The sequence below is a fragment of the Armigeres subalbatus genome, chromosome 3, assembly GCF_024139115.2.
Source record: "Armigeres subalbatus isolate Guangzhou_Male chromosome 3, GZ_Asu_2, whole genome shotgun sequence".
In the NCBI taxonomy this organism is placed as follows: domain Eukaryota; kingdom Metazoa; phylum Arthropoda; class Insecta; order Diptera; family Culicidae; genus Armigeres; species Armigeres subalbatus.
Window position 1 is genome coordinate 74,347,702 of NC_085141.1, and position 25,079 is coordinate 74,372,780.

The following is a 25,079-nucleotide window of genomic DNA, read 5'->3' on the forward strand; positions in this document are numbered from 1 at the left end:
GGTATTGAAATTCGCCAAACAACCGAAACAGTGCATTTTATGTGCCCGGCGCGAGGGTGGCTTTCGATTAGAATCAATCCGCAGTTCAAAATGGGACAAACAAACGGACGGATAGGTCCAAAAAAAATCCTACGTGCCGAATCGATGCTTTCTTTGGCCACGCATTTCGCACTCAAAAGCAAGTGACTAAATTGGTGGATGAAATTAGGATATTAAAAGCTGTAACTCCCACGATTGCCATTATTACTCGCTTTGTTTTGTGTCGTTGCTTTCCGAAAGCGAAGGCCTTTCCTCGTGACATGATGCTGTTTGGCATGTTTTTTCTGCTTCTAGCAAATTATGAAGTAAACAGTGACGACTTATACCCACTACATCGAAGGACTGAAGGAGAGACCTATGAAAATAAAGTGCTGCTCTATGCTTCTAATGATGATGTTTTGTTTCGCTATTTCTGCGCGCTATTTATTTTTATTAATTAAATTACGGCGGCAGGCGAAGGAGCTTACCCCGAATGTGTTGGTAGGTTAGAATAGGATGTCGTAAAAGAAAATGCTTGGAAAACAATGTACACACTGTTAACGATAATTACTTATTTGCAAAAAATGAGTGTAATTTGGAGCACTGGATGCTTGTTGCTTTGACAAGGCAAAGTTTCGAAATAGAACTACCGGAAAGTATCGCGAATTGTAATACGCATATGTATGAAGTCATGCTTAGGTGTTAAACGTACTTATTCTATGGAAGCTCATGGATTTTTCCTTTAATTTTCATTTCCGTACATTTTGTGAACGGATGCCACTTCTTCAGTAACCTTCAAAGTGTTTGAATAATTAATTGAAAGCGAATTTAGAAGCATGGTGTTGAATTATAAGCGTGATTTTTTAAAAATAAAAGTGATATTTTGACTAATGAATAACGGAATTGGAGGTCTTATGGCTACCATTTCTGCCTCATACGCAGGAGGTCGTGGGTTCAATCATAGGCCCGTTCCATTCCTACTACTTTGTATCTGTCCATATATTTCTCATGTTCTGGCAATCGCCAGAACTGTAAATGGGCCGTTCTCATCTTCTATCCTATATCTACAACTTCACTAGCTCTAGCAGGTAACTGATAGATTTCGAAATGAGCGAAAAAGCTTTTAAGCATCCAATTAGAACATACCATCACCATTTCATTGCTATCACATTGGCATGCCGTTACCCAAGACGAACCTGTACCATAGAACCTATCACAGCAGGCCCTATCAAAGCGACCGCCGTGTGCCGCTCAAAGCGCACTAGCCTAGTCCTGGTGTTGGGTGGGACTTTAAACAAATTTGACCCGACTGATCGAGCGTCTGTCCACCAAGGAGGTGCGACTCCAACAGCGTCTATTCTGGCATCCAGCGGCTGAGTATGAAACGCTATTCCCCGGAAGCTATACCTAAGATGACAGCCCCATTCCGGTGGATAGGGAACCTTGGGCCAACAACCTACTGTTCCCGAAACACCGAAAAAAACCGATACTGCCGATCTGCAAGTCAAAGAGAACTTCTACAGTCAACTCAATGCCGTCGTAGATAGAATTCCGAAGGGTGATATCAAGATCTTTTTGGGCGACTTCAATGCGAAGATCGGATCCGACAACTCGAACCATGAGCGCATTATGGGACGCCATGCTCTCGGAGAAATGAGCGAAAACGGAGAGCTGTTCGCAGAATTTTAAGGTAATAACGACATGGTGATCGGGGGATCGCTCTTCCCTCATCGACCGGTTCACAAGGTCACGTGGGTCTCCCGTGACGGCTTTACAGAAAATCAAATCGACCACATCTGCATCAGCCGAAAATGGAAACGGAGCCTTCTTGATGTACGGAATAAACGTAGTGCCGATATCGCGTCTGATCATCACCTAATCATCGGCGAAATACGCCTGCGCATTACGCGGATTCGTCGGCAGTAGGAAAGAGTTGGACGACGATTCAACACACGCCGACTGGAAGATGCCACGGTGAAACGGTCCTTCGTTGAAGAACTGGAGACGCGTGCTGCTGATATTCCGGAAGGTGGCAGCGTGGAAAACCAATGGACCGCCATCAAGAATGCCTTCATCGTCACCAGCGAGAACAATCTGGGCGAACTGCGCACCCAGAAAAAACAATGGATCACCGATGAGACCTGGATGAAGATAGAGGAGCGAAGAAACCAAAGCCGCGATAGAGCGAGCGATCGAAAACCAGAGGAGCCAAAGTCTTAGCCCGTCAACGATACGCGGCTCTTGAGAAGGAAGTAAAACGCTCATGTCGACAGGACAAGGGAGCGTGGGCAGACTCTCTGACCGACGAAGGAGAGAGAGCCGCCGCAACCGGGGACATTCGCCTCCTCTACGATATCTCACGACGCTTAAGCTCAGGGCCGGATTTAGCCGGAAGGGGGCCCCGGGGCCGACAGTGTGTGGGGGCCCCAAAATGCACAAAAAAGATTGGTTTTGGTACATAAGCTTTGTGGGGGCCGGGGGCCACGGCCCCCCGGACCCCCCTAGATCCGGCCCTGCTTAAGCAGGGCGAAGATGAATGCAACGATGCCTGTGAAAGACGCGAATGATCAGTTATTGACCGACCCAAATGACCAGCTGAAACGCTGGTTCGAGCACTTCGAAAAACTTTTTCAAGTGCCAGCCAGGCCATCACCATCTCGGCATGATCTGCCTAGGATCCGACGTATAACACGCGTCAATACCGAAGCTCCATCACTGCTAGAGATTCAAACAGCCATCCAAAGTATGAAATCGAATAAAGCCCCAGGGGTCGACCGCATATCAGCCGAGATGCTCAAAGCTGACCCCATGACATCCGCTCAACTACTGCATCGTTTATTTCGTAATATTTGGGACACCGCAACTTTCCCGGTCGACTGGATGCGAGGTATCTTAGTGAAGGTACCCGAAAAGTGTGACCTGACTGTATGCGATAACTGGCGAGGCATTATGTTGCTGTGTACCGTTCTCAAAGTTCTGTGCAAAATTATCCTAGCCCGGATTCAGGAGAAGATCGATGCGACTCTCCAGCGGCAGCAGGCCGGATTCTGTGCCGGAAGATCCTGTGTGGACCATATTGTCACGCTCCGCATAATTCTGGAGCAGGTCAACGAATTCCAAGAGTTCCTTTACTTGGTATTCATTGACTACGAAAAAGCTTTCGACCGTTTCAATCACGAGAATATGTGGGGCGCCCTGAGACGCAAGGGGGTTCCTGAGAAAATCATCGGCCTCATCGAAGCACAGTACGAGGCCTTTTCGTGTAGAGTTCTGCACAATGAGGACCTGTCCGACCCTATCCGGGTCGTAGCTGGTGTGAGGCAAGGATGTATTCTATTACCGTTACTGTTCCTCATCGTAATCGATGAGATTCTGATAGATGCGATTGACCGTGAACCAAACCGCGGGCTGTTATGGCAGCCTATAACCATGGAACACCTAAACGACTTCGAATTGGCTGAGGACGTTGCACTAATCGCGCAACGGCGCTCTGATATGCAGAGTAAGCTCAACAACCTTGCCGAGCGCTCCTCTTTGGTAGGTTTAGTCATCAACGTCAACAAAACCAAATCGTTGGATGTAAACACGGTGACTCCTTCCAGTTTCACAGTAGCCGGGCAACCAGTGGAGAATGTTGAAAGCTTCCAATATCTTGGTAACCAAATTGCGTCAGACGGCGGTACCAAGATCGACATAGGCGCACGGATCAAGAAAGCAAGTACTGCCTTTACGAGGCAGATAAGTGAACGCACCAAAATACGAATTTTCAACTCTAACGTGAAATCTGTGCTGTTATACGCTAGCGAAACATGGTGTGTATCAGTGGAGAACACTCAACGGCTGTAGGTGTTCATTAACAGATGCCTGCGGTATATAATTCGGGCCTGGTGGTCTCAAAACTGGATCTCAAACAACGAGCTCCAACGTCGTTGTCACCAGAGGCCGATAGCAACAGAAATTCGGGATCGGAAGTGGGGCTGGGTCGGCCACACTCTACGTAGGGGCGGAAACGAAATCTGTAAACAAACATTAGACTGGAACCCAGCGGGACATCGCAGCAGAGGCAGACCCAGAGGCTCATGGCGGCGAAGCCTCAATAAAGAAATAAAAGAAGTCGACCGATATCTAACCTGGCAGCAGGTTGAAGCGATATCCGGGCAACGCTCAGGATGGAGATCTTTCAAGTCGGCCCTTTGCACCACCGGAGGTGTACAGGATCCATAAGTAAAAAAAGTAACACCCAGATTCCAATAAAAATTTCCGCATGAACTCGTAGCGAGTGCAGAGATGTTCTCGGCTTGAGGACGTGGCCAGCGCCATTATCGACCATTTTAAAAATATTAGAGCTCTCGGACTGTGCGCAATGAGGTTGAAGAGCAAATCCCAGCAAACTTTTGTTCTCGTTGAGGGATAGCGGAGGTAATTGATTAATGTTTGAAGGATCGTGTTTTAGTGTTGGTTTCGTTTCGGTCGTCGAAAGCTCGACCCTCCATAGCTCCATGCATGCTGTTAAGTGCGCCTTTTGTTCATGCTCGGTTCTTAGACACTTTGCTCGATCCGGTAACGTTGTGCGTTGTGCGGTCCAAAAATTGGTGCGCGTTTGATCGGGTTCCTGTTCGGTGTACAGTTTGCTTGTTTGTTCTGTTTTGTGCGACCGAATAATAATTCGTTCAAATCATTGTGTCGCATCACTTAGCAGTTAGCAGAGTGAATCTAAATCTAACGGGCAACGATGCAACACTTCAAATAGCCAAAACCCGTCTACTAATTTTCCGTCTTTCTTCCTAACTGATGATTACACGGGCATGGCTGGCGCCCTTGATGATCATTTGACTAGTCAATATAACTTTCACACAGAGAATGCTTGAATAATCCCAGTCAATCATTCAGTTGATACTTTATGCAATTTCACTGATTCTGGTCAATTATGGAGTAGCAACCGAGTCCGAAACGTGTATGTCTAGTCAAACCGAAATCTAGCTGTCAGAGTGTCGCAGAGCAAACCGAAACCAAATCTGTCGACAAGAAAATTTTCCGAAGGGAATATAAAAACAATAATACCCAAAAGGAAATTTGGTCTGGCTTGGATGAAAATTTAGTTGTTGCCTGACGACAGTAATAATTTAATTTGACGTGTAGTATCGAGAGCTCTTTCTCAGGTAGCAACCATATATATGTGTAGTCAGTCAAAGCTAAGCTAAAGCTATGTCGTTGAATTTTCAATAATTTTCCTTGTGCATCCATAAAGGAAGGTGTTTGCTGATATGCCCACAATTTTTTTGATTTCATGAGACGCGATGCATGAACTTATTACACCTCACCCTGAATAGCGTTACACAATTTATTAAGGGAACGTCCACAAATTACGTAACGCTTAGAGGGATAGGGGGGGGGGTCCGTGAAGTGTGGCTACTCATACAAAAATTTCAGATGCTTCATACAAAAAGTGTGACATAGGGGAGGGGGGGGGGGTTAAAAATTATCTATTTTTGCGTTACTTTATTAATGGGTCTTCCCTAACCATACCTAATTTATTCTATCAGTCCTCCGAAATGAGTCTATGCGGCATAGACCTCTTTATGTTTTCAACAAGTATCAAAAATTCAATCGGTCAGCACAGAATCACAATTCTTATGCTAAAATAAGCCTGCTGTCAAATTTTTAGCTAATTCGGCTCAAGCCGATTTAGTGTTTTGGGTTATTTTCAATTTTGAAAAAAAAATTAACAAAGGATATAAACGCCAAAACTCATCCCAATAACCTCTAAACGAAAGCTTTTGGTGTGCTCTACATGTCTTGTGAACATTGCGACTAGTTTCTTACACGTTTTGACTATGTTAAAATGATTTTCGTGCACTGTTTCCCCTTAAAATAGTTGTTCTACAAAATTCTTGAATTTATTACAAATCATTGCTATTTTATTATATTACTATTTCTCTTTTTCCCGCTCTTCGAAACATTATATTCGAATTGAGGATTAGAGCCATACCCGCAAGTTGCTCGATTTTGATGTCTGTGCTTGCGATGCACCAAGGTGATTGTTTCGTTTACCAATATCTAAACTATTTTACAATTATCGTTAACAAATAATTGAAAATCGATATTTTTTTAAGCCTGTATAGAAGCTTTGGCCTTTCTCTAATAAGATGATCCTAAATTAAAAAATCCATCGAGAAACGGCTGAGATATTATCGTTCAAAGACTGTCATATTTTCAAACATAACAGAAAATGTTTTGCAATCTTCTTATTTACTTTACTGGCGTTTTTACCTTAATTTGCTCCTCACACAATAAAAATAAGCATATTGCTCGATGAAATCTTACCGGGCAAATTTGTGACAAGGGTTCAGCTTCTGATTTTTAAGAATTAAGATGTAAATCGCACATTAGAAATTATATTACTCAACTGTCCAGGCAAAAAAAAAATCTTGAGTTGAGATCTCCTTCCTGACGATTTTCGTTCTGGGTTCCGGTTTGTATTTACAAAAAAAAAAAGATTAATTTTACCGAGAAATGTAAAATATCACTAGAATACAGTTTTGGTTCAGCTGTTGAGGAAAACACAACAAACGCACGGAAAATGATCTAGAGTGCGGTGCTGCAAATATTTCATTGTGACATTCGCAACACCCGGGCAAAGCTGGGTTTCTTTCGCTAGTAATATAATAAAATAGCAATGATTTGTAATTAATTCAAGAATTTTGTAGAACAACAACTCTTAAGGAAAACAATGGTTTTATGCATCTAAAAGCACGGAAATCAGTTTAACATGATCTAAACGTGAGAGAAACGAATCGCAATGTTCACAAGACTTGTAGAGCACACCAAAAGCTTTATTCCTTTATTCCTTCATTCCTTTATTTATTCCTTTATTCCGTTATTCCTTTATTCCTTTATTCCTTTATTCATTTATTCCGTTATTCCTTCATTCCTTTATTCCTTTATTCCTTTATTCCTTTATTCCGTTATTCCTTTATTCCTTTATTCCTTTATTCATTTATTCCGTTATTCCTTTATTTCTTTATTCCTGTATTCCTTTATTCCTTTATTTCTTCATTCCTTTATTCCTTTATTCCTTTATTCCTTTATTCCTTTATTCCTTTATTCCTTTATTCCTTTATTCCTTTATTCCTTTATTCCTTTATTCCTTTATTCCTTTATTCCTTTATTCCTTTATTCCTTTATTCCTTTATTCCTTTATTCCTTTATTCCTTTATTCCTGTATTCCTTTATTCCTTTATTCCTTTTTTCCTTCATCCCTTTATTCTTTTATTCCTTTATTCCTTTATTCCTTTATATCGTCATTCCTTTATTCCTTTATTCCTTCATCCCTTTATTCTTTTATTCCTTTATTCCTTTATTCCTTTATTCCTTTATTCCTTTATTCCTTTATTCCTTTATTCCTTTATTCCTTTATTCCTTTATTCCTTTATTCCTTTATTCCTTTATTTCTTTATTTCTTTATTCCTTTATTCCTATATTCCTGTATTCCTTTATTCTTTTATTCCTTCATTCCTTTAAGTGTAGTGTAGTTTTTTATATGAATTTAGATATTTTAACAACATCCTGCACCAAGTTTATAACTAATTTTGTTATGGTAATTTAGTACACAATTTTGATATGCCCTTCTAATCGGATAACTATTTCAATTGAATTTTTCAACACATTCAAATGCCTGAACATTTTTCTCAAACGAACAAATGGGCATTTTGTACAAGTCCTAACCAATATTTTTCTGCTTTTAAACTTTCCCAATAAAACCAAATAAACTAATTTTATTGTTTCAATCGATTATTTCACCTAATTAAGAAGAACTTTTTCAAAGGTCCCATTTTTTACGCCTTTGACTGTTTCAATAATCAAAATAGTGCTGCAATGAGAAACAACTTGAAAAATAAGCGTGATGTTGCCTCAAAATCTGAATAATATCAGTCCACAGTCCACAATATCAGCACTTATTTTTTAAAATTTAGATTTTAATTCAAAGAAGCGATCAGATCTTCTTCTACTCGGCTGCAACTCTAGTGTTTTTTAAGGTGATTGGCACGAAACTGGATTTCAAACATCTTGTTGGGGTAAATGTGTAACATTTTCTAGCACGTTATCGCATTGTTATTTCAAAACTATTGAAAATATAGAAATGAAATTCACGCAGTGTAAATGACAGCCGCTGTGGCCCTTTGTCTCAAAATTAATCGATCCAGTAGGTGAAGTGTTATCGACTTTTTTGAAGTGATGCAATTTAACCTTCCGGGACTCGCACCGTTGTAAAAAGTACAACAGTTTCGAAAAAAGGTCGCTTGTCGTTCACAACAGAAGCGAGACTGCGTGAGCGATCCAGGACCATGCGAGTCCCGGAAGGTAAACTGTAGACACCCTTTAATAGGCTTATGTTAAGATGCACATTTTTATTATCCTTCATGGGAACATTAACATATCAGAACGTTTTGTATTCTATCGTATTTGCATGTTCTATATGCATATAGTGAAACATACAAATGACTTCAACGTATTTAAGGAAAATTCACAAGCGATAACCGAAAATTCATTAGAACAGAAAATCTTTATTTTCTGATCAAATGATCTTTATTTTTCAGAAACAATCGGCACTCGGCAGTTACCAGACGATTTCTGAATCGTCCTGCGACCTATTTTCATTGATTATATCAACGCTAACGACAACTCGGCAACTCAAACATTGCTCGATGAAAAAAAACACATAAAATATCAGCTGGTAATACTCCATCCTTAGTGCGTGTGTGGAGACCCTATATTCTACATAAGGCAATATTGGTGCCGGCCGCGTCCAAGTGTAGGCCAATTAAGGATTGGGAAGGATTTTGATGTAATGAAATGAAACTCGATTGGCTGAAAACCAAGGAGTCTCTATAGTCCGCCCTGAATCAAGTCAAGTACCATATTTTAAGACAAGCTGACGTTTTTATTCTGCGACGCTTTTATCTGCTCAGATACTATTCCTATTCAAAATGCAAATTCAATCAAAACGACTGGACCTTTAGTACCGTTCTTCTGTTATAACTGGAAATGGAGTTGAGTTCCTTCACCTAAGGTTGGCTTGCGGTTAGAGGCAGCTCATCTTCTTCTTCTTCTTATTGGCATTACATCCCCACACTGGGACAGAGCCGCCTCGCAGCTTACTGTTCTTTAAGCACTTCCACAGTTGTTAACTGCGAGGTTTCTAAGCCAGGTTACCATTTTTGTATTCGTATATCATGATACTTTTTTGCCCAGGGAAGTCGAGACATTTTCTAATCCGAAAATTGCCTACACCGGCACCGGGAATCGAACCCAGCCACCCTCAGCATGGTCTTGCTTTGTAGCCGCGCGTCTTACCGCACGGCTAAGGAGGGCCCACAGAGGCAGCTGGCAGTACTGGTTAAATGAAATAGAGCTTCTCGCTTTCAACACTACTTTATAATTTGAGTTAAATTTTTCGAAATATTTCTGGCTTCATCAGGTTTACTAAAAAGCTTACTATTTTTAGAATTTTTCGAAAATTGTATTATTAGTTGAAGAGGCCGTGTAGAGCCCCAGCAGCAGCACTCGCAGTGCACTTTCTCTAACAATGGCTGCTATTGAAGTGGTTAAATGGTGAAACCCCATTGTAGAAGAGAAGTGAAACGGATGGACGGCTAGCCGGCAGTTGGGCAGCTAACTTTCAAATCTAATTATCTTAAGCGGCACAGATGTCATTTGAAATTCTCCATTATGTGTGACAGCTAGCCACTGGCGGGCGGCATCATCGACAGCAACGGAACCAGTAATAGTAGGTAGTAGCGCTTACGCCATTTTCCCCATCCCCCTGACGTACGATACGTATCTTGATCCAGATCCAGTTTCAGGGCACGAGTACATAGTGCTTGAAATGAGGATGGCCCCGACAAGGGAAATTTACCAAAATGAATGTACAGTGGCTGGATTTGATTTTTTCTCGGCATATAGCAGACCGTGTGGCATTTGGTTTCCCATTTGGATAGGTCGTCCTCTTATTGTATTCTTTATAAAGACTTGAAGTTCTGGGCAACCTTTCAGTAGAATCGGTCGACGGTTAACGTTATTTGTGTATTTATAGACTCCAATCGTAAACAATGAAATTCGTTGCTCATTTTTTTTCCCGTTTGGGTGTGTCACTGAGACCGGTTATTAGATCTTTTGTAGCGTTACCCGTATACTTAGTGTTTAAGTGCATGTCGAATTACTCCATTACTATTGAGAAGAAATGCATTATCCGTTTCGATACAGTTGTTGTTTTGTCTTCTGAAAGGCATCAGGACAAGGTTCCGCTATTTAAACTCTTCATAGAGAGCAATCCTCTTGAAGGCGCCCCTCTTATAAATAGGAAGTCAATCCTTTCTTGGCCATGCATCGGAGCCCTAGCCACATTATTGTCTTGCTTCTAGAATATCACCAGTAAAAGGCTGAAACCACGGGATTTAGCTCTATCTACAAGACCATTTTTCGTCTCACTACCATTTCTTACCAGTTTACGAAGAGGTAATACGTATTCAAACCCCTAACTCGATTTTTCCAGCAGTCAGTTCAGCCAAGGATTTTTAATAAGAGATTTTTAATAAGACCGATATTACATCTATCAAGATAACTGTTAAAAGTTATCTTGCTTTGCGTGCAGGGTTGTTTTGACAGTTATTGATCTGTCAATTCTAGTTTTAATTTAAATTTAATTCAAGAATTGACACACGTTCAAAAAATGTTTTCCCATTCCAAGCAGAATATTCACACGGTGTATATTTGTTAGTCTCGGGCAATCACGACTAGAAACCTCCAAGCATATAGATAATTAAGCTAAGCCAAATTAATTCGGCAAGCGTCGTCCGATAAACATACAATGCGTGATAAAATAGTCTTTTTGCATATGTAGCATGTTGCATGTTGCATATGTAGTTGCATAAATAAATATTTAACTAAGCATCGTTTTACGTGTTTGTGATACAGTTTTACAGCTGTAGAGTCAGAAATAGGGTATTTAAACATTTTGCTCTTTGTATTTTGTCCAACTTTTATAACCGCTATCAATAGTGGAAATTGGAATCTAATCATCTTCGAAACAAGTCTATGCCTTTGTTTGCAATGCTAATTGAGCTAGCCACTTATTGGAAACATCTTTGTGGTCGGGAACCATCTAAAGCTCTTCTGTGTGAAGCTGTGGACAGAGTGTTAGAATCCGCCTCCATTCCGTTGGCTCGTCAGTGTTGCAACCGGCCATCCAGTAGCACTGTGCAGCCTTTGTCTTCGTCGTCCTTGTTCTGAAGCAAAAGCGAGTGAGTGGCTATGCAGTGTAAAAGCTGTTTAATCTTAATTAATACTATTATATTGTATTAGATTTAATCCCCGCCGGGATTCGGAGGGTATAAATATTCGAGTACTCGTATGGCTTTGAAGTTGGCACATCTTTTACGCCCACTTCAAGTGGGAAGCAGGCCCAAGTGCTAGGGCCCATCACTGGTAGCAACAGAGTTGAAGGCAAATTTGCAAAGCTGTCCACAAGCTTTCGCCTATGGGTGTGTGTATGTGGGTGAGCGGTGAGAGTTTTGTATCATAAAGTTTTCGCTTAGAAAATTTGAGTACCGACTCGAGCCCCTTTTGCCTGACCTTCTTCACCATAGTTGAAATTCATTCCATCCCGTTGACACCATACTTATGGTGGTTTAGAAATTGGGTCTGGTCTAGTTGTGAAGTAGAAAATTCCCATTGCGGCTAGCGACAGCCAGCAATATATAGACCATATAGACGGCTGAATGATATGAGAAACAGTACAGTAGCGTGATCAGATTTTTTTAATTGATGGTGCCATATTTACAAAATATTCAATGCTCGAATTCGTTAAACTGATATTCTGCTTCAGAATATATTACAATATTTCGCTAGTACGAGATTTGCAATGGAATTCATGGTTGGTCCTACTTCGATCTCGAGTTTGGAAACAGAAGTAATTCCCATCGAAGTATTTCGTTCAGCCACAGACAACAGTCGTCACTCTTAGGGCCAATTTCTTTACCTTTGATTAGAACCTAAACTAGGTTTAAGCGTATAAGTAAGCAAAGGTGATGAAATAGTTTCTTAGTGAAAATCAGTTAAAAAATCCTCGTCCGCGAAAACATCAGCGGCAAATGTTCACTCGAATTAATGACGCTTCATTTCTAGAAGCAAAGCGTTGATTTATCTATTCATCTTTATGAGTATTTTGAAATAAGTCATTTTGAGCCTTTTCAAATTACGCTTTGTTATATATTTTTGAAACATTTGCATCTTGAGTGGGCTATATTAATAATATATAATATTTTAAATTAGGCAAATCACGAGTCAGATGGCGGTAGTGAGCAAACGTCAAACTGGAGCGAATCCGATGCACGCATCACGAGTGAGTGATTGGCCAATCAATGATTATTTAAATTGACTAGTAAATAAATGAGCGATGATAATTTCATGAGTTATGTCTGTTCGTCTGTGACAGTATTGTCATTTCATTCATTTATTTAGTCTACATCTAAACAGATAACACTGAATCAACAATTTGCAGGGTTGCTGTCCGGCATTCTTGCAACATGTCATGCCCATCGTACCCTTCCGGCTTTAGCTACCTTCTGGATACTGGGTTCGCCGTAAAGTTGGGCGAGCTCGTGGTTCATTTTTCGCCGCCACACACCGTTTTCTTGCACACCGCCAAAGATGGTCCTAAGCACTCGTCTCTCGAATACTCCGAGTGCTTGCAAGTCCTCCTCGAGCATTGTCCATGTTTCATGTCCGTAGAGGACAACCGGTCTTATTAGCGTCTTGTACATGACACATTTGGTGCGGTGGCGAATCTGTTTTGACCGCAGTTTCTTCTGGAGCCCGTAGTATGCCCGACTTCCACAGATGATGCCCCTTCGTATTTCACGACTAACATTGTTATCAGCCGTTAGCAAGAGTCCAAGGTAGACGAATTCCTCGACCACCTCGAAGGTATCACCGTCTATCTTAACACTGCTTCCCAGACGGGCCCTGTCGCGCTCGGTTCCGCCCACAAGCATGTATTTTGTCTTTGATGCATTCACCACCAGTCCAACTTTTGTTGCTTCACGTTTCAGGCGCGTGTACAGTTCTGCCACCTTTGCAAATGTTCGGCCGACAATGTCCATGTCATCCGCGAAGCAAATAAATTGTCTGGATCTTTTGGAAATCGTACCCCGGCTGTTACACCCGGCTCTCCGCATAACACCTTCTAGCGCAATGTTGAACAACAGGCACGAAAGTCCACCACCTTGTCTTAGTCCCCGGCGCGATTCGAACGAACTGGAGTGTTCGCCCGAAACCTTCACACAGTTTTGCACACCATCCACCGTTGCTTTGATCAGTCTGGTAAGCTTCCCAGAGAAGCGGTTCTCGTCCATAATTTTCCATAGCTCTACGTGGTCTAAACTGTCGTATGCCGCCTTGAAATCAATGAACAGATTATGCGTTGGGACCTGGTATTTACGGCATTTTTGTAGGATTTGCCGTACAGTAAAGATCTGGTCCGTTGTCGAGCGGCCGTCAACGAAGCCGGCTTGATAACTTCCCACGAACTCATTCACTAATGGTGGCAGACGACGGAAGATGATCTGGGATATCACTTTGTAGGCGGCATTAGGGATGGTGATGGCTCGATAGTTCTCACACTCCAGCTTGTCGCCTTTCTTGTAGATGGTGCATCTAACCCCTTCCTTCCACTCCTCCGGTAGCTGTTCAGTTTCCCAGATTCTGACTTTCAATTTGTGCAGGCAAGTGGCTAGCTTTTCCGGGTCCATCTTGATGAGCTCAGCTCCGATAACATCCTTACCAGCTGCTTTATTGGTCTTTAGCTGTTGGATGGCGTCCTTAACTTCCCTCAAGGTGGGGGCTGGTTGGCTTCCATCGTCCGCTGAACTGACGTAGTCATCTCCTCCGCTGCCTTGACTTTGACTGCTTGTACTCTCAGCACCATTCAAATGTTCCTCGTAGTGCTGCTTCCACCTTTCGATCACCACACGTTCGTCCGTCAAGATGCTCCCATCCTTATACCGGCACATTTCGGCTCGCGCCATGAAGTCTTTGCCGGATGCGTTGAGCTTCTGATAGAACTTGCGTGTTTCTTGAGAACGGCACAGCTGTTCCATTTTCTCGCACTCCGTTTCTTCTCCTGAAAAAGGCGGGTCTGCTGTCTCCGCTTCCGTCTATAACGTTCCACGTTCTGCCGGGTACCTTGTTGCAGCGCGACCACCCGCTCTGCGTCCTTCTCCTCCAGAATCTGTACAGTATTGTAATTTTAATCAATTTCGATTTAAAATTACCGTGAGTTTATTAAAATTGACATATATTGTAATGTGCAAACTATGTGCATACAGGTTATTGAATTAAATCACTTTTTTTAATCATTTGTAGATTTTTGTTGATCTTATCTGATTTATCAGTTCTTTTTTACAGATTTTTTCAATCTTGGATAATTCAACACATTGGTAGGTGCGTGAATGATGAATACGATTCTGAGCAGAGGCGTATCCACGTTCCCAGTCGTGGGTAGGACAAACAAGAGAAAAACCGATTTGGATGACAGTGAAATCGATGCCCATTTTTCATATAAATACTTCTAAATATAAAAAATCTGGTACCTTGATGGTCAATGTAGGATATGGAGAAAAAATCAATCAATCGTTAATCTTTTCTACACGAGGGATGGTAATATACAGGCCTTGGAAAGCGACTAAATATTTCATTTTATGACACTACTTTAAGACATTAAAATGAAAACAATTTATTTCAACAGTAACGACTCGTTCTAGAAGTGCACGACCGGTCAACTTCACTGTCTCGTGAGTCGTGACTAGGGAAAAAAAACCCACACGTTACTCGCTCGTCGGACGCTACACATTTTCGTTGCATTGGCTACAGAACTGCCCGTGAAATAAAGAAGGAGAAACTCTGGTTAAGCTACATATTTATTTCTTTGAAATATGTTTCTACAATTATTGTTGTAAATATCGTTTCAGTCATCATCTATATAAAATCAAAGATTTTTATATTTATTTCATTCGAACTGTTGTCCTTTCAACCTCAAAAACTTTCAGAAAATTTTATGGTTGCATTTCCTACTCCTACTGGTCGTACCCACTCCCGGCGCCACTGATTCTGAGCAACTATTCAAACCAAAATAATGTCAAAATAATAACTCCGCTAGCAATGATGGTTCGCTGTAGTTGCATGTCCGAAAGATTGTGAAACTATTGAGAACTTGAGCTACAGGTCCTAAGCCCTGGTAAAGGAGGAAGGTTGCGATGGCTGTTATTCATGGCCATCGTGTAAAGCAAAAATGGATAAACCCCAATGCCAAGGTGTCATGCGACCCGTGCCGAGGGCTGAATGGTTGAGGGGGTTCTAAACATGCTCAACCGCGAACGGAGCCTGGGGTGCACCAGGGCGAACACCCCAGTAAGCAGCCCTTACTGCACTACGGCGGGGCACTGGTGCAGCGGACATTTATTTCCCTAGCTACTCGTGGGACCAAAAATGAGTACAAATTCTACAAACAACCCTCAAGGTGACGACTGCCTCTCTCAGTCGTGTGAGAGCGAAGTGGAGAATACTCTGAGTCAGCTTGGCCTTACCAAAGACCAGCTACTCAGTAGTTCGCAGGAGAAGATGGAAATATCCTGCCCCTCAACGCCTATCTCCCGGAGCAGCACATGTTTCGACAAAGCTGATCCAGATCTACAACCCCCCTCATCGACCGACTCCAACCTGTTGGACATGGAAGATAACGAAGATGATGGTATAAGGATCATCATCAACCCCCAAAAATCTTTAGCAAGTAGCAAAGGATCCGAAGATAACAAGGGTTTTACGGAAGCCAAGGGTGCTCCGAGAAAGAAAATCCCCACACTCACACGCTCGCAGAGGAAGCAGCTTAGAACTCTCCAGGAGAAGGGAAAAGACCGGAATGAGGCCTTGTCCATAATCCAGAATAAGGAGAGCGAGCCCACTTTCTCAAAACGCTCGAGAAACGACCTAGACAAATCCGCCACAGAGGACCCCAAACAAAAAAGGGTGAAGCACCATCTGGATCCGAGAGAGCGCGCCCAACAGTCCTCAAACCGCGCGCCTCAGAAAAACGTGTCTGGACAACAAAACCCACCCATGAGGAAAACAGCTGGTATCAGCTACAGTGATATGGCCAAAAGCGTGAAGGATAATACCCAAAGACTTTCCCACCGTCCAACTCACTACAGCCCAGCTAGACCTTCTACAAGAAGCACTCCTGCTCAGAGTAGTTCAACAGCGAAACGAGCCAATAAAACCCAAATTCAACAACCTCATCTACAAGTCCGGTTACATGGTTCTAATCTGTAAGGATCAAGAGACTGCTGAGTGGTTAAAGAGAATATCCCCATCCATGAAACCCTGGGAAGGTGCAGAGCTGATGGCAATGGACGAAGTGGCGATTCCACGTCCAGAGATGATCCGAGCATTCTTCCCACAAAGCTCCAGCTATGATGACGACCGAATAAAGGCTCTCATAGAAAGCCAAAATGACATCACAACAACTAATTGGCGTATTGTGAAACGATCCATTCTGAAAGATATTCATGTTGAATGGATCTTCACAGTAGAGGGTGCGTCGATGGAAAAGTTGAAGAAGTCCAAATACACCTTCAACTACCGATTTGGTGAAATCCAACTAAGGAAGATTACAGATCAACCGACTGCCGCTACCGCCAATCCGACTGGAAGGCCGACCCAAGAGCAATCTGAGGAGGCCTCCTGTTCAAGGCGAGGTTCGGCTAACTGGAAGGCCGACCCAAGAGAAATCTGAGGAAGCCTCCGGTTCTGGCGAGGTTAGTAAATCTCACCCCAAAAGCACCATAAAGGCTAGTCTGTCCGCCTCTAAAGGAAAAGCTCGAAGCTTACATGCGACCCCCTGCTCTAGTGGTACCAAACCAAAGGTATCTAAACAGGGCAAAGGGGGTGCAAAAAGCGACAGTTTGACCACAGAGGCGAAACTGGCGGGCCAGGTTGCTACAGGGAAGAGAGAATACCCAGACTGTAATACCAAACGACATCCTGATGATCCGCAACATCCAAAGCCGGACAGTCGTCGTCCGGAAAAAAGCGGGAACCCCGGAAATGGCGACTAAAGTTCTGCAAGTGAACCTCCACCATGCTGAGAGCGCCACGGGTGTGCTCTGTCGGAGGTTCACCAAAGAGAATTTAACCGTGGCCCTCATTCAAGAGCCATGGGTCAATAAATCCAGAATACAAGGTATTCCACAACACTCATGTAAGTTGGTATATGATGACAGCCAGCTTTCTCCTAGAGCGGCTATTTTATTACATAACAACTGTAAATACTTTCCAATTTCAGAATTCATAAAAAGGGACATCGTAGCGGTCAGGATGGAGGTACCTTCCGCCAGAGGGAGTAGAGAGATCTTGGTGGTCTCGGCATACTTCCCAGGTGACGTGGACGAAATCCCTCCTCCAGAAATAGCTGCGCTCGTAGCCTACAGCCACCGACACAACATCCCCTTCGTCGACGCAAATGCACATCACACCGTATGGGGAAGTACCAATATAAACACCAGAGGTGAGTACCTGTTACAGTTTCTCTCTTCCAAGAACATTGACATTTGTAATGTTGGTGACAAGCCCACGTTTGAAAACTCCATTCGTCAGGAAGTTTTGGACTTGACTCTATGTAGTCGGTCTATCTCTGATAGAAGAAAATACCGGCATGTTTTTGAAGAAATATCAATGTCAGACCATAAACACATCATCTTCGAATGGGAAGGGGTCTAACGATGGAAAACGTTTAAAGATCCTAAGAAAACTGATTGGGAATCCTACTCAGCTATCCTACGATCCGAAGAGTACATCATAGAAAGTCACATCAAGTCCATAACACAATTGGAAGATGCGTCCAAATCCATTAAAAACAAAATCCTTAACGCCTACCAAGAGAGCTGTCCAACTAAATCAACTAGTTCGAGTAGAGACGTTCCATGGTGGAATAAAACTCTTGAGAAGCTTAGGAACACTGCGCGTAGGGAGTTCAATCGTGCTAAGCGAACCGGCGATTGGAGCCTATACAGAAAGGCCCTGACGAACTACAATAAAGAAATAAGGTCAGCCAAACGGAAATCGTGGATTCTAATGTGTGAAAGCATAGAGAATACACCCGTAGTGGCCAGACTCCAAAAAACTCTTTCAAAAGACCACTCCAATGGTGTGGGTAGCCTCCGAAAGACGGATGGTTCGCTCACTGTAGAGCCTAGCGATACACTGAGCGAATTGTTAAAGATCCACTTCCCTGATTCAATCCCTGAGTCGAGCATCGGCGACCAAGGCACTGGAATTGCTGTCTCAGATCCACAAGAGATCCAATCATGGGTTTCTGGGTCTAAAAAAGACGCAATAAAGGTTGCAAAGGAAGCTTTCACTCGGGCCAGGGTTGAGAGGGCTGTGAGATCTTTCGAGCTATTGGCATGGATGGAATATTTCCAGCGTTGATCCAAAAAGAGGAGAAAACACTGGTTCCACCCTTGGTAGAGATTTTTAAGGCGAGTCTGATTTTGGGGCACATACCTAACGATTGGCGTCAAATCCGGGCTGTCTTCATTCCGAAGGCAGGCAAGAGAGATAAAACCAACCCCAAAGCATTCAGGCCGATAAGTTTATCCTCTGTAATGCTCAAAATTATGGAAAAGGTACTATGCGAGTACATAAATCACAAATTTATGAAAGCAATGCCTTTGTCAAAAAACCAATTCGCTTATCAAAGTGGAAAATCTACGATCTCGGCACTACATACGGTAGTTCAAAAATCGAAAAACACTTAATGCAAAAGAAATTGCTCTTGTAGCATTTCTTGATATTGAGGGCGCATTCGATAACGCTTCTTATTCGTCTATAGGGTCAGCAATGTTGAGGAGAAAATTCGACCCATGCATTGTTACCTGGGTACATGCTATGCTAGCTAATCGGAAAATCTCCTCTGAGCTTAGCGGTTCATACATCACTGTTAAAGCAACAAGGGGTGTCCGCAAGGCGGAGTGCTTTCTCCTTTGTTGTGGTCACTGGTGGTGGATGAGCTTCTAGACAGCTTAGAGAGAAGAGGCTTCGAAGTGGTTGGATATGCTGATGACGTTGTCATTATTGTACGAGGCAAATTCGAAAGTGTTATCGTGGAAAGAATGCAATCTGCCCTAAATCACACTTTTTCCTGGTGTCAAAAGTATCAACTAGGCATAAATCCTACAAAAACTTCCATTATCCCTTTCACCAAACGGAGAAAGGTACAACTGAAACCCCTTTTCTTGAATCAAACACAATTAGTTTATTCAAGTGAAGTAAAATATCAAGGTGTCATACTCGACGCAAAGCTTAATTGGAACTCTCATCTCCAATCAGTTGTGCAGAAAGGTCTCAATACACTTTGGGTTTGTTCAAAAACCCTTGGTAAAAGATGGGGCCTAAAACCAAGTATGATCATGTGGATATATAAAACCATTGTCCGTCCCAGGACAACTTACGCTTCCCTTGTCTGGTGGCCTAAAACTAATGAGGCTGCCGCAAGGGCTAAGCTCAACAAAATCCAACGCACCGCTTGCATAGCCATCACTGGTGCAGTTCGTAGTACACCCACTTTGGCCCTAGACGCAATGCTTCACCTGCCCCGGTTAGATCAATTCATAAAGCTGGAAGCGGAAAAAGTGCTCTAAGGTTAAAGAGAATAAAACACTGCTGTCGGGAGACCTTACGGGTCACCTCAGCATATTAAATGAATTTGCCATAAATCCCGCAATAGGAATTTGTAGTGACTGGATGGAAACGGTAGTCAATTATGACTTACCTTACGATGTGTTCATTCCTTCCCGCCAGGAGTGGGAAGGAGGTGGACCCAGCGTTCCAACAGGCTCTATAAATTTCTTCACAGATGGTTCGAAAATGAATAATCTGACAGGATCCGGAATCTATGGCCCTACAACAAAAATTTCTGTCCACTTAGGACAGTGGCCCTGATATTTCAGGCGGAAATATATGCAATATTAGAATGCGCGTTATTATGCCTGAGGAGAAAGTATAGATTTGCAAAAATATGTATTTTCTCTGACAGCCAAGCGGCACTTAAGTCGCTTAATAACTACACTTGTAACTCAAAGCTAGTGTGGGAATGCATTCTGGCTTTGAAAAACTTATCCATACGCAATCGAGTCTACCTATATTGGATCCCAGGACATACGGGTCTAGAGGGAAACGAGATTGCTGATGAGCTAGCCAGGAATGGATCTAATGAAAGGTTCATTGGCCCTGAGCCCTTCTGCGGGATCTCAGACTGCTCTGTAAAAATGGAACTGAACAAATATATGGTCAGTCAAATCACATCGAACTGGAATGCACTTCCCCATACGAGCCAATCCAAAAGGCTCGTAACGATTAACCCCAAGAAAACCCAACAACTATTAGGTCTCAACAAAAGGGATCTCAACATCTACACCGGTCTAATAACTGGACACTGCCCCTGCAGATACCATCTACAAAAGATCGGAGCAATCCAAACCTCAAATTGCCGCTTCTGTGACGAGGAGAGAGAAACATCAGAACACATCCTCTGCTATTGCAGTGCACTCACCCAACGTAGGTTCAAAGTTCTCAGCAAGCCCTTTTTAGGGCCTGCTGACATATGGATCTTATCCCCCAAGGACGTGGTTGGCTTCATAAAGCTAGTCTCGCCAGAATGGGGGAGTCACATACTGTAACTCAGGATCTCTATTCATCAATAATAGATGGTCTTGAGTCCAGTCGATACCAAGGTATCTCAGTGACAAACATGTTACTGAGATAACTTGCGTATTTCACAGTAAAAGGGTATATCACAATAGTCCTAAAATCTGGACGCAGTGATCTTCACCCGACAAACGAGGAAAAAAAAAAAAAAAAAAAAAAAATAATGTCTGTAAAAAAATATAATAATAGTTTTAGGACACAACAAAAATCTGAAGAACTAGACTTCAATTTGAAATTTCCTTCCTATTGTCCTTCTTCGACTAATTTTTTTTAAGAAAAATGCAATGTAATTTTCAAAATTTTACTTGTTCCGTATTGACAGTGTGTTTGTCCCGTTTGTCAACGAAATGATCTGGTTCTGGATTCTTACAGTTAGAAGTTTTACAGTTTTTGTATAAGAATCTAGCAATTTCGGATTTGCCCAGTTTCTTTTTTGGTCTTTATTTGATTGATATTTCAAATTTGGATTAAGTTCATCACTGGGATATGCCCAGTTCTTATGTAGCATTTGGTAGGTTTTAATACAGATCTGTTAAAGAAATCTAACATTCGGTTGGTTGCAGGTAGAAATCTTCTATTACAGCGGTTCTCAACCTTTTTATTGAGAGGTACCCCTTGGAGCTTTTGTATTAATTGAGGTACCCCCTTTTTTCGGTGAATGAAAATAAACGTAACTTATAGGAGACATGAAAAATAGACCTTAAAACTATCGGGATATATGGCTTTCCATGAAGTTGGCTCAAATTTTCATTATTCCGTGAAACTTCCCAATACAAATTTAGTTTTGTACATCAAGCTTTCTAAAGGAAGGTTCCGAACCACTTGAAAGACGCTTCTTAAAAGAAGGGCTTTCGAGCTGCTAGGAAACAGGCTTACGAGAAGGGAGGCAAATAGCTTCCTACATGATTTTTATGGCTATTGATAGCTCGTGGAAGGAAGCATCCGGGCCTCTTGAAATGATGCTTCCGGGCCTCTTGAAAGGAGGCTTCCACCTAGCTATTGATTTGCACTATAAAGAAACATTTTCTCGACTGATCCTCCTCTTGCGTTAAATGGTGCCATTTTAATCACAAACAGACACCAGAACCAAAGACTTACGCCAACGTTAGCCACTTGATGATTTGCCATCCATGCAAATAAATTTCTGCATCGTCTCCCTCCGACGAGCGCTTGTGATTCTGCTACCGACGACTTTTTTTGCAATCAGCCCCTCAAAATGTTGGTCCTAAAAAGAACCGATTTTCAATCCGCAATGCCCTTTTTAATCACTCACAGCAACTAAACGTTAGTCCGAACCAGTGTTGGGAAATGTACAGTAAAACACTGTGATTATGCGAATGTTTACATTTTATCCGGTCAAATTTCACGCACCGCACAAATCGAAACAGTTTTCCAAAAAAATGTACGCCTCATTGTGACATTTTTTTTACCGATGAGGCAACTGTTTGTATGTTCCTGCCTGCTGCTGCGTGAGAGTCGAGCCGTCGGTGCAGTCAGCAGATTTCTTGTTTCGGTTCGTGCGCACCGCAAACAGAACAGAATCGAGTTTAATTCCCTGTGGCGCAAAGCCTAGAAAGAATGCTAGCCGTTGGTACTAATTCATTAGTTCTAGTCTCTAAAATGAGCAAGGAGTAAAGAAATAATCATTTACCACCAAAAACGGTCATACGTCGTGAAATGAGCGTACAGAAACATTAATTGTGGGGAGAGAAAATAATAAAATCATGTGCTGACAGTCTGCTTGGTCGTGGCTGCTGCTGTGGCTACCGTGTTTTTGTTTTTTTACTTCGTGGCAGATTGAATGATAAAAAGAAATGTCAACCGTTCCCGTCCCTGGTCCGAACCTTGCGTGAAGTTTCCCTTGACTGCTGCTGCTATCGACGGTTACTTGATGATTTTTGGCTTAAACATTTTCAAATAGGAACTCTTGAAAAGAGGCTTCCAGGCCTATTGAAAGGAGGCTTCCAGGCCTCTTGAAAGGAGGCTTCCAGATTTCTTGAAATGAGGCTTCCAAGCCTCTTGAAAAAGGGCTTCCAGGCCTCTTGAAAGGAGGCTTCCAGGCCTCTTGAAAGGAGGCTTCCAGGTTTCTTGAAATGAGGCTTCCAAGCCTCTTGAAAAAGGGCTTCCAGGCCTCTTGAAAGGAGGCTTCCAGGCCTCTTGAAAGGAGGCTTCCAGGCCTCTTGAAAGGAGGCTTCCAGGCCTCTTGAAAGGAGGCTTCCAGGCCTCTTGAAAGGAGGCTTCCAGGCCTCTTGAAAGGAGGCTTCCAGGTCTCTTGAAAAGAGGCTTCCAGGCCTATTGAAAGGAGGCTTCCAGGCCTCTTGAAAGGAGGCTTCCAGGTTTCTTGAAATGAAGCTTCCAAGCCTCTTGAAAAAGGGCTTTCAGGCCTCTTGAAAGGAGGCTTCCAGGCCTTTTGAAAGGAGGCTTCCAGGCCTCTTGAAAGGAGGCTTCCAGTCCTCTTGAAAGGAGGTTTCCAGGCCTCTTGAAAGGAGGCTTCCGAGCCTCTTGAAAGGAGGCTTCCAGGCCTCTTGAAAGGAGGCTTCCAGGCCTCTTGAAAGGAGGCTTCCAGGCCGCTTGAAAGGAGGCTTCCAGGCCGCTTGAAAGGAGGCTTCCAGGCCGCTTGAAAGGAGGCTTCCAGGCCTCTTGAAAGGAGGCTTCCAGGCCTCTTGAAAGGAGGCTTCCAGGCCTCTTGAAAGGAGGCTTCCAGGCCTCTTGAAAGGAGGCTTCCAGGCCTCTTGAAAGGAGGCTTCCGACCTCTTGAAAGGAGGCTTCCAGGCCTCTTGAAAGGAGGCTTCCAGGCCTCTTGAAAGGAGGCTTCCAGGCCTCTTGAAAGGAGGCTTCCAGGCCTCTTGAAAGGAGGCTTCCGGGAATCTTGAAACCAGGCTCCCGAACCTTTTGAATGGAGTCCTTCGAACCTCTCGAAAGGAGGGTTTCGAGCCACTGAAAAAAAAGGCTTCCAAGCCTCTGAAAAAGTGGGTTCCGATTCTTTCGAATGGAGGTCTTTTGAAAAGAGGCTTCGAAGCAGCTTGCAAGGAGGCATCTGAAAAGCGTAGAAAGAAACTAACAATCCTCGTGCAATAAAGCAACTTTATCGAAAAAATAGCCTTCATACCTCTCAAATGGTGGCTCCAGAACCTTCATACTCTAGATTTTAGTTCAGAAGCATATTCTTAACATATCATTCATTATTTTGTTTCGACAGTAGAAGATTTTTAAAACTTGTTCATTCGACGTTTTATCCTGTTGATCTTTCGTCCCGCAGCCCTTTATACACTGTGCTGGTTGTAAAGGGCAGGATTCAATTGGCTTTAATTCACTTAACGCCATAGTTATTATTATGTACAAGACACGTTTTGAAATAAATAAAATATCCAATTGTCAATACTTAATTAATAAGATTGAATAATAATTGTAATACATCCGCCATTATGCACTTTTGCCCGAGGTACCCCCTAGGACCAGCGAATGTACCCCCAGGGGTACATGTACCCCAGGTTGAGAACCGTTGTTCTATTAAGTAGTGTATTAATCTGTTGTTAGAATAGTTGATTCAAATTACGAATAAGGTTTTACTCTGGTGAGTACAACTCTGTTGATTAATGTGTCACAAAATTAATCCAATTAATAATTGGCATAGGGTTTAGCTTGCAATGCGATAAATTAAAATTTCTAAAATACATATTGCCGAAGGCACATGCGACCTAAAACACTTTTTAACTGTAATTACATTTTCCGAATATGCAACAAAGCGGTACCAATGCATGTTTGTAGCACCGAAGCTGGAACTCGTTGCGGCAATGCTAGTGAATCATTTGATTGCGGTTTGGCAGTGTCTTCATAGTTGATTAAGCAATTACTTGAATTGATTGTAATTGAGGTATTGTTACATTATTGTGGTTCATTGGAATTCGCGACGCTTGCGGTGATAGTGTAATGAAATTTAATTATGGTATGTAACTACCACAAATGGCTTTCGAATCAAAAGAGCAAAGACATGAAATGGAGTTGAGTTTTTCAAAATATCAAAAAAATATTGCTTTGGGTGCCCAGAAACCCGTCAAGCATGCCGCTGTTAAAATGCTCAATGCTGATAACACATTGCTGAATATTGGTGTGTCAACCAACTTTAATCAACCGATTCAAGGATTCAAGCATTTGACATATTTTACACTTCCAATACGCCAGTTACGTCGATTGCAACTAATCTGCATTACTTGCACTCACATGTGGCACATTGCCTTTCATGA

The 25,079-nt window shown here is 42.5% G+C and overlaps 1 protein-coding gene across 1 annotated transcript in view; it reads right to left on the reverse strand.

The window, feature by feature from the left end:
- LOC134227305 (contactin-4) overlaps nucleotides 1-25,079 on the reverse strand; it is a 1,204,188-nt gene that overhangs the window by 95,076 nt on the left and 1,084,033 nt on the right. The gene's annotated exons all lie outside the window — the stretch shown is intronic.